The sequence below is a fragment of the Anser anser genome, assembly GCF_964211835.1.
Source record: "Anser anser genome assembly, chromosome: 15".
Lineage (NCBI taxonomy): Eukaryota > Metazoa > Chordata > Aves > Anseriformes > Anatidae > Anser > Anser anser.
This window is the reverse complement of record NC_139736.1, coordinates 20,155,404-20,163,226: the sequence shown is the minus strand read 5'-3', so window position 1 is coordinate 20,163,226 and position 7,823 is coordinate 20,155,404. Positions and strand designations below refer to the sequence as shown.

At 44.0% G+C, this 7,823-nt stretch overlaps 2 long non-coding RNA genes across 2 annotated transcripts; both read right to left on the bottom strand.

Annotated features, from left to right (window-relative positions):
* Positions 1 to 953: 953 nt before the first annotated feature.
* On the bottom strand, positions 954 to 5,120 carry LOC310881875. Its single transcript, XR_014572647.1, has 3 exons — positions 3,062 to 5,120; positions 1,893 to 2,645; positions 954 to 1,778 (listed from the first exon to the last, which is right to left on the bottom strand). It is a non-coding gene; the product is annotated as an uncharacterized lncRNA (long non-coding RNA).
* An 18-nt stretch (positions 5,121 to 5,138) lies between these two features.
* On the bottom strand, positions 5,139 to 7,270 carry LOC310881876. Its single transcript, XR_014572648.1, has 3 exons — positions 6,671 to 7,270; positions 5,871 to 5,933; positions 5,139 to 5,612 (listed from the first exon to the last, which is right to left on the bottom strand). It is a non-coding gene; the product is annotated as an uncharacterized lncRNA (long non-coding RNA).
* Positions 7,271 to 7,823: the final 553 nt, after the last annotated feature.

Genomic DNA, 7,823 nt, shown 5'->3' with positions numbered 1-7,823 from the left:
TCAATCTCCTGATAAGAGAGTGAGCCTGTCTTAAGAAACTGGGAGAAACTGGTCCTGCAGATGGACAAGAGCCAAGGAGCAACTGAGTCTGTGCAAAGACAAGAGGTCAACTAGCGGTGACGAGGAAGAGTCATCAATCTTCATGCCCACGACCTCCCGTGCTGCCCAGCGCTGAATAAACATACCTACTTTACAATCTCACTGATTGTGGAGTCCCTTTTCCGCAAGTCACTAGCAGCGGTTTCTTCCGCAGAGGTTTTCCCAGAGCCGCTTCAAAGCTTCCCTCGCGGAGCTGGGGCGTCGCAGGGGGTCGTCAAAGCACGCACGCGTGCACACACACACACACACACACACACACAGGCGTTGTTGTCCAAACAGAAAGTATTTACAACAAATTCGACAAGCGGTTTTCCTCTGCCAGCAGCAAATGCCTGAGGGCCCCTACAGCTTCACAAATCATAGCACAAAGAGCCTAAAGTTCCTCTAAAATTTAGGGAAATGATTCAAAATAGATCTGCTAGGGGAAAACGATCACTGGCGGCAGGGTACACAATACACGCGAGTCTCAGCTCTCCTCCGCAGGGTCAGTGCCCACGCCCAAGTGCGACGCTGATGGCACCCGAACATTTGCTGTAGCAGGCAGCAGAGCCAGCAGCTCAGGGGAGCAATTTTAAAAACCAGGAGGCACTTAAACCAACCCTTAATTGACCCAGTTACTGCAGGAGAGTCCCGACTACTCGCCCTGGAGTCCTACTGTCACCAGCAAAAAGCACCAACCAAAGCTTGGGGGAACTTTGGTACAGCACAAGAGAAGGGAGTGGGGGTAGCGTAGCCGTATCGCAGAGCTGCTGCTTTTCACACCATTTTATCATCCCTGATAATTGAAAGTAAGGCCGGGTGGGCTGACCCCACCACCACCACTCCTGGCAGCATGTTTGGTCCACAATGCTAGAATAATTATTTTGCTCCCTCCCGCCCCTACAGCTTCATCATCTGAAAAGATTACAGTCAAAACAATGGCATACACAAATAAAAGTCAAGAGTTGACATAGTAACTCCGGGATTTGGGTATCAACTGTCCGAGAAATCAGAACACCCAGGCTTCACAATGTGCCCAACATCGAGCTGTGCCAAGGGGGGGCGGAAGGAAGAAGCTTTCCGTTTAAGCCTTCAGAGCATCGCTCCATCACTACGTCAATTCACAGCCACCACAGCGTGCCGATGGACATCTTTCTGTGCCAAAAGAAACAAGTGCTTTGTCCTCTTCATATCAAAGGTAGCCACCTATAGTTACGGAACCATGCACAAGACCTTAACTCTGACCAGCAGGAAAACTTAGGACAACTGAGTGCAGATCCTGCCAATTTCTACCAGTTCCAACTGTGCTTTAAGTCTCATTGCAAAGCCTCAGTTAGAAAAAGGATCACCTCAGGGTATCCAACAAGAAGAAGAGTTTTTTTTTGTTGTTTTTTTTTTTTTTTTTTTTTTTTTTTAATATACCATAGGACTATGCAGTTCAATCATCAATCATCTTGGAAAGCTCAAGGAGGAGGTCATCCTCATCCTTCCCTGGGTCCAAGTCGAGCTCGGCTTCCAGTATGCCGTCTGAGAGTTCCCAAAGTAGCATCTCTAAATCCTCGTCTACAGATACGGGCGCGTTGCCTGTGGAACTCAGCCGGCGTGTCCTTGCTTCTTCTAGCTGGGAAGAAGCTGAAGTCGAGCTTGAGAACTCCATTGGCTCCACGGATTCTGCCTGGCTTCCAAGATGTGCTTCAGGTCTTGGCAGAGCAAGGAAGAGAACAATCAGTATATGCCATTTCTTAATGGGAAATCCCTTTTCTGCAAACCGGCTCTTAAAACCGTAGCCAACCCCTCCTGCACTTCAATCTTACCCAGGGATTGTTATTCAATTAACCCAGGGCTACATTTAGAGCCCAATATATTAGCAGGTACATTTTTCAGTTTGGGGGTTTCTCTGTGAAGCCAGAGCACCCGGAGTCTAGCAGAGATGGTTCAATTTTTGTAGCAAGAGGCACTTTGCCACCTTGCTTAATTTTCCTGTAAAAATGTTAAGAAGTCTCCATCTGCAAATATCTGTTTACTAAGTTAGTCATTTTTCCCACGGCACACTCAGCAGAGTTTGCTCCCCACTACAGGAAGCTGATCTGCAGCCATCACTTCCCTCTGCTCTCCCTGCACTCTTGTCACCTTGTATGTTTGTTCGGGTGGCATTCTTGAGGACCAAAAGGCAGAGGACACTACTCATCATTTATCACCTCACGAGGAAGTAGAAGAACTTCACCTCATCCTCATTTAGGTATTCAGACAGAGCAAGAAGTCACTGGAAAGCTGTACCGACTTGCAGCATTTAAAGAAAGTAAGTCTAATTAAGCATTCCTGCTAGCTGCTAGAAAGTCATTTCACGTGACTTATTTATCTTATAAGATAAATAAGTGACTTATCCTCTGATGGATTTGGGCTTTAATTATCTCAGAACCCTCCTTTTTTCCCCACCTGTGACAGAACTTATGTTTCACTGGGGATATACACCGATTGAGAAAAAGAACAAGTTGTGGTCATCACCTGTTTTGGGGATTTTCTTCAAGTCTGGTGGCTGGGACGTGCTCCAGCGTGGCTGGAACAGCCTAGAAAGCAGCAAAACAGTGTTTAGGACTCATGGGTAAAAGATTCCTTACTAGCTTTTTCCTCCATGCTGCTTCTCCTCTGGCATTGCGGAGCCTTAGCCAAAATACAAAACCAAGGTGCTCCTGAAGAAAGTTAATATTCACTTGGAGGTTACTAATGATCTTGTGTCTTTTAAGAACACAGCATTAATGGACAAAATCCTCCACACCAGAGAAATCACAGAATCACAGAGGACTAAGTAAATAGTGCCATTAATCTAATAAATATGGAAGGGTACTACAAGAATTCTGTAGGCAGCTACTGGATTTAAAAGGAAACAGAAGGCCTGTAGAACATTTGAGTTTTCCATCTTTTCTCCTAGAGGAGGGTATAAATTTTACAAGGGATCCATTTCTGCATTAGCCCCTGTCCTTACCATAGCTGCTTTTTTGGCTGGAGGTCCCATTGTGTCTGCATCGGAGGCAGTCCGTGGTTTCACAGCTGCTACAGCAGAGGGAAAACTGCCAGGTGCCTTACGTTTCAGTGCCTTCTTCTTGGGGGAAGCGACTTTCCCATCCCAAGGCTTCGCAAACATGTTAAAGTTGGCTAGAGTAAAAGGAAGAGAGAACTGATACAGTCTTGCTCTGCCTCATGAAAAATCCACGTTCTCTTCCTCATTTCCACGGCCCTTCTACACAGTTAACTGTATTTGGCCAGCAGAATTACACTGCCATTGCCTGGATTCTCAGCAATATCTTCCACATAGTAAACTCCGTCTACCAACAATCCATACAAAGGAACAAAGAAAGTGAATGGCTACAGTAAATCATAATCCAGGACGAGGGAAACTCAGACACAGAGCGATCCCAAGTGCAAGCAATACTCTAAGACGTTGTATGAAGTCTAGTAAGATTCACAAATGTTGACAGCTTTTGTATTTAAAGTCTTGCTCCCTCTAGGAAAGGAAAAGCAGCAGGTATAGTAAGACAAGAGAGTGTATGCAACTGTTGTACCAGCTTCCTCTCCCCTGCAGTGATGTCCCACAAAATTTATTAAGTTGTTCTACAAAATCCAAATTTGTAGAGTCATATTCTAGTCTCCCATTCCTGACCTAACGTCTGGCTGGCAGGAGAAGAAACGAAAGAAAGCTGGGTACTTGTTTTCTTTGTGTGTTTATTTCCTCGTGTCCCGTGAGACAGAGAGAAAGGCTACAATGTGCAGTGCATGCAGCCTTTAAGCCCTCCTTATCTCCCTCACACAATCTCATTTTACAAAGTTGATATAATCTTAACAACGAGGCCTTTGATCCTCTGTCATTTTTGACAGAAACTGGCCCCCCACATTAAGATGCTGATGCATGCTTTACAAACACATACACGTGTCAAGCTAAGCAACACATGCCAAAGAGGAAGGTGAACTTGAACTCAACACAGGGAGGACTTCATACCATAAACAGATGGCAGAAAAAAACAGAATACCAAAATTAGACTAAAAAGCCCCTCAATGTGTTAATTTTCTAGTGGGAAATACAGAATACCATCACGTAATTAACGAAAACAGACATGGTTGCACGTTCTGGCCCTTCTTTGCCTTTGAACTTTGTAGCCTTAAACTCTTTTATCCTCCGCATTGAAGGAAAAAGCAAAGCAGATCCTGAGCAAATGGAACTTGCTCAATATGGGAAGCACCTCACCGGGGCAGGTATTAAAGCATCTTATTACCTGATAGCTTTGTGTTCCATAACGATTTCTGCCCGGCTGGGGCAGGTCCAGGTTGTGCTGGGGGAGCTGGCACATTTCCTCCACTCTGCTGCATCCGCAGAGCTTTCTCGCGCTTTATTTCTTCCAGGGTTTTAACACGCACTTCTCCTTCTGGCTTGGCTTTACCTGCCGGCTCCTTCGACTGCACTTTGCTGGGCCCGGAAAGAGTGAGCACACTCTGCTTCTTGGGCTCACCCTCAATTTTTGCCCCTGCGCTGGGATCTTTGGTTTTACCATGCCATTCAGCCTGGGCTTTGGCTTGACTTTCTCGAAGAGCTCTCTCACGATGGATTTCCTCCAGTGTTTTCACATGGATCTCTCCCTTTGGCTTAGCAGCCTTCCCTGTCATCATCAAGAAATGAGAAGCACCAGCATTTAAAGAGAGTCCAACAATAGTTTAAGTCTCCAAAATTTGTCACAGTACTAAGGAAAACTAAGCCTGAGCGTTCCCAATAACCCATCTTAGGACAATAGCCTAACATTCTCCTCCTCCTCTGAGCCACTTGTTGTATTTTGAAGACCAGCCCTATCCAGAGAGAGTTGCTACACAGAAATGCTAGTTTACTTGATTACTTTTTCAGACTGCATTTCAAATTCCTGCTCCCGGCAGTGGCTCTATTCTAATTGTATATGATGGTTCACAGAAGCAGCTTAAAACCTTGACAAGGCACAAGCGGAAAATAAACACACACCTAGAGGCAGATTTCTGATAGTGGCTGTCAGAAGAGCTTCAGCACTCGAGCAAGGGGAACCAGTTCTTTGTTTTCATTTGAATTCCTTTTTAGGGCTGTATGAAAACGGTCTAAGTTCACGGAAAGGAAGAAGGAGAAAGTATATTTAATAGCCAGTTGTTACCTTTCGCAGTACTAGTCCGTTGAGAAGGTAATCCTAGTCTCTCCTTCACAGACTTGGGAACTTGAACTGCAAAACAGAAAAAGACCAAATTAGGGAGGCTGCATAAACGTCAACTTTGTGTTCACATTCGAAAACAAGGCAGGAAAGGTAACTTTGAATCCCGGTGATTAAGACCTCAGCCAACATGCAAAAAGAAACATCGCAGGAAAAGGACAAACAGAGAGCCTAAATACAAAACCCGTGAATCACATCCAGATGCCTGTTTAGTAGCTGTACCTCTCTTTGGTGCTTTGTCAGCATTTCCCGGAACCTCCACCTTCTTCCCCAGCCTTTCAGCAAGGCTGCGCTTCACGGGAAGGGCGCTTACATCAGCTTCAGACAGAGAAAACAAGGAATATTTTAAGAACATTTCTTTGCAGGAAGATTTGAGAACAGTCAACCACAAGCTTCTATTTTTCAAGCATATTTTCATAAAATTGCCTTTCAGCTGCTAAATGGTTTTTTTGCCATTTCTGCAGTCAACACAGATCTCCACTGCAACGCATTTTCCTCTCACACGTCAAAAATACTCTTCGATGCAGTCATATAGAGAAGGCGGCACCTAAATAACAGCTCATAAAAAGTTCTTACCCACGGAGGCTTTCCGTTTTCCTTGTTTCTCAGCAAGATCTAGTCGAACCACAGGTTCCTCCCCTAAAACAAAAGTAAAATTTTTCTATTTCATAGAGACCAGTAGCCAATAGAAATAGTATACTGTTAGCCCATGTCCAAAAAAACCCAGCAAGACACTGTTTTGACAGCTAAACCACACAAACTCATATTACAACTATAATTAACTTAGAAAAAGTATCCATAGTCTCAGTGTTTGCCTCAAATTCCAGCTGAATGTAGTCGAGAATGAATCTGAGTCTGCTTGACAGCTATACTTTGTGCAGAACAGAGCTGCATAAGCAAGCAGAATATTATTAGGTACCAATGCTGAGAAATATTCCTTTCTAAGGTGAATGTCTATGAGTAAAAGTACTTCTTCACTTCTTTCCCTTTCAAAGGAATTTGCACAACTCTAAACAATATAATTTATACACAGACTCCTATCGCACTACTGTCCACACGTGCCACTGTCAGCCTCTTTAAAGCTTCAGAAATTGCTTCTTACATAGCACTGTCCTCTAGAGCTCTTTCTTCTCGTTACTCTCCTGTTTTTCAGTTATCCCCCTATTTGCATACTGACACATTTTTTTCTTTCTCCTGCTACTGCACTTAATCTGAGCACCAAAGCTTTCCAGTACAACCAGGGACTTTCAGCATAAAAGCATGTTTTGAACAGAAGGCGGCAGCACCAGGAGGCTAACAGGGGTGAATTGCCTTCCTTCTTGCTTAACCTTCCAGTTGAGGAGTAATGAAATCAAAACAAAAGCATTAATTATTACCTTCCTCTGTAGACAGTGTCACAGTTCTCACCACTGTCCGGACATTTTCCTTTTCCGGAGCAGGAAAAATCATAGAATCGACGGGAGGAAGAGAAGATCTTGAAGGACCTTCTGCTCAGAGCAAGCAAAACATAAGGAAGTTTACCAAACAGAAAAAACTATCACGAAGAACAAAAAACTGTAATTATTCATTACTGTCAAACATACAGTGACCAGAGCATGCAAATAAGAGAGGTGACTAATTTGCCTCTGGTTGCCCTTGGAATTCCCATCTAGAATACCAGCTGGCTGAGAATCAGGTTGCTCGATGCCCCCAGCTAAACATGGAAGTCTATCCCTCAAGCAGCTCCCAGCCACCATCACCTGCCATTCTGAAGCCAATCAAATTTCACTTCTTTGGCAAATAGTTGGATTCACCAAAGCATAGCCAGCTACCCGGTATTACTGGAAGAATTTTTTTTTGAAAGAAAAATCATCACACAGGATGAAGGTGAAGAGGGTAAGAAAGTAGGGAATATTAACTCACCACCGTGTCTCTTAGTTTTTTCCTTCATTTTCTGCAATTTGATTTCTTCAAGTGTTTTTATTCCAAAATTCAGACCGTCCTCTGAAAACAGAAAACAGTTAATGAGACTAAGGCTTAGAGGCACTCACTGAGGACCACAGATCCTCAGGCTTCTTAGTGCTCAGGAACTTTCAGAAGTATTTAGAATAAAGCCTGTCAACACTCCTCACAAGTGAAACAACCATAGAATCAATGGCATTTTGCCCCTCCTTTCACCCTTCAGGGTAAAAACTGTAGTTTTAATTTTAATCCATTTACGTGATATTAGATCCCTCTATCGTTAGATATGGCTTTCAACAGTGGTTGCCAGGCTGCACGTGCAGCCATTTAAACTCCATGCTGTGACCCTGTTTTGTTCTCCAAAAGGAAAGAAAAGGAGTTCAACTTTCTGACCCAATGGGCACATGATGGTATCAGGGAGAAATGAGATCATGGAAATAACCGAGTCCATTCAGCACCCCTACATTCTGTTGTGTTTTTACGCCACATTGCTTTTGAGTTAATTGTCAAGTTCTCCTTCCGATTTATCCTACTACAGGTGCTGGAATACCTTGTTTAGCAGTAGTAGCACTGGCTTTCCGAGTGGAA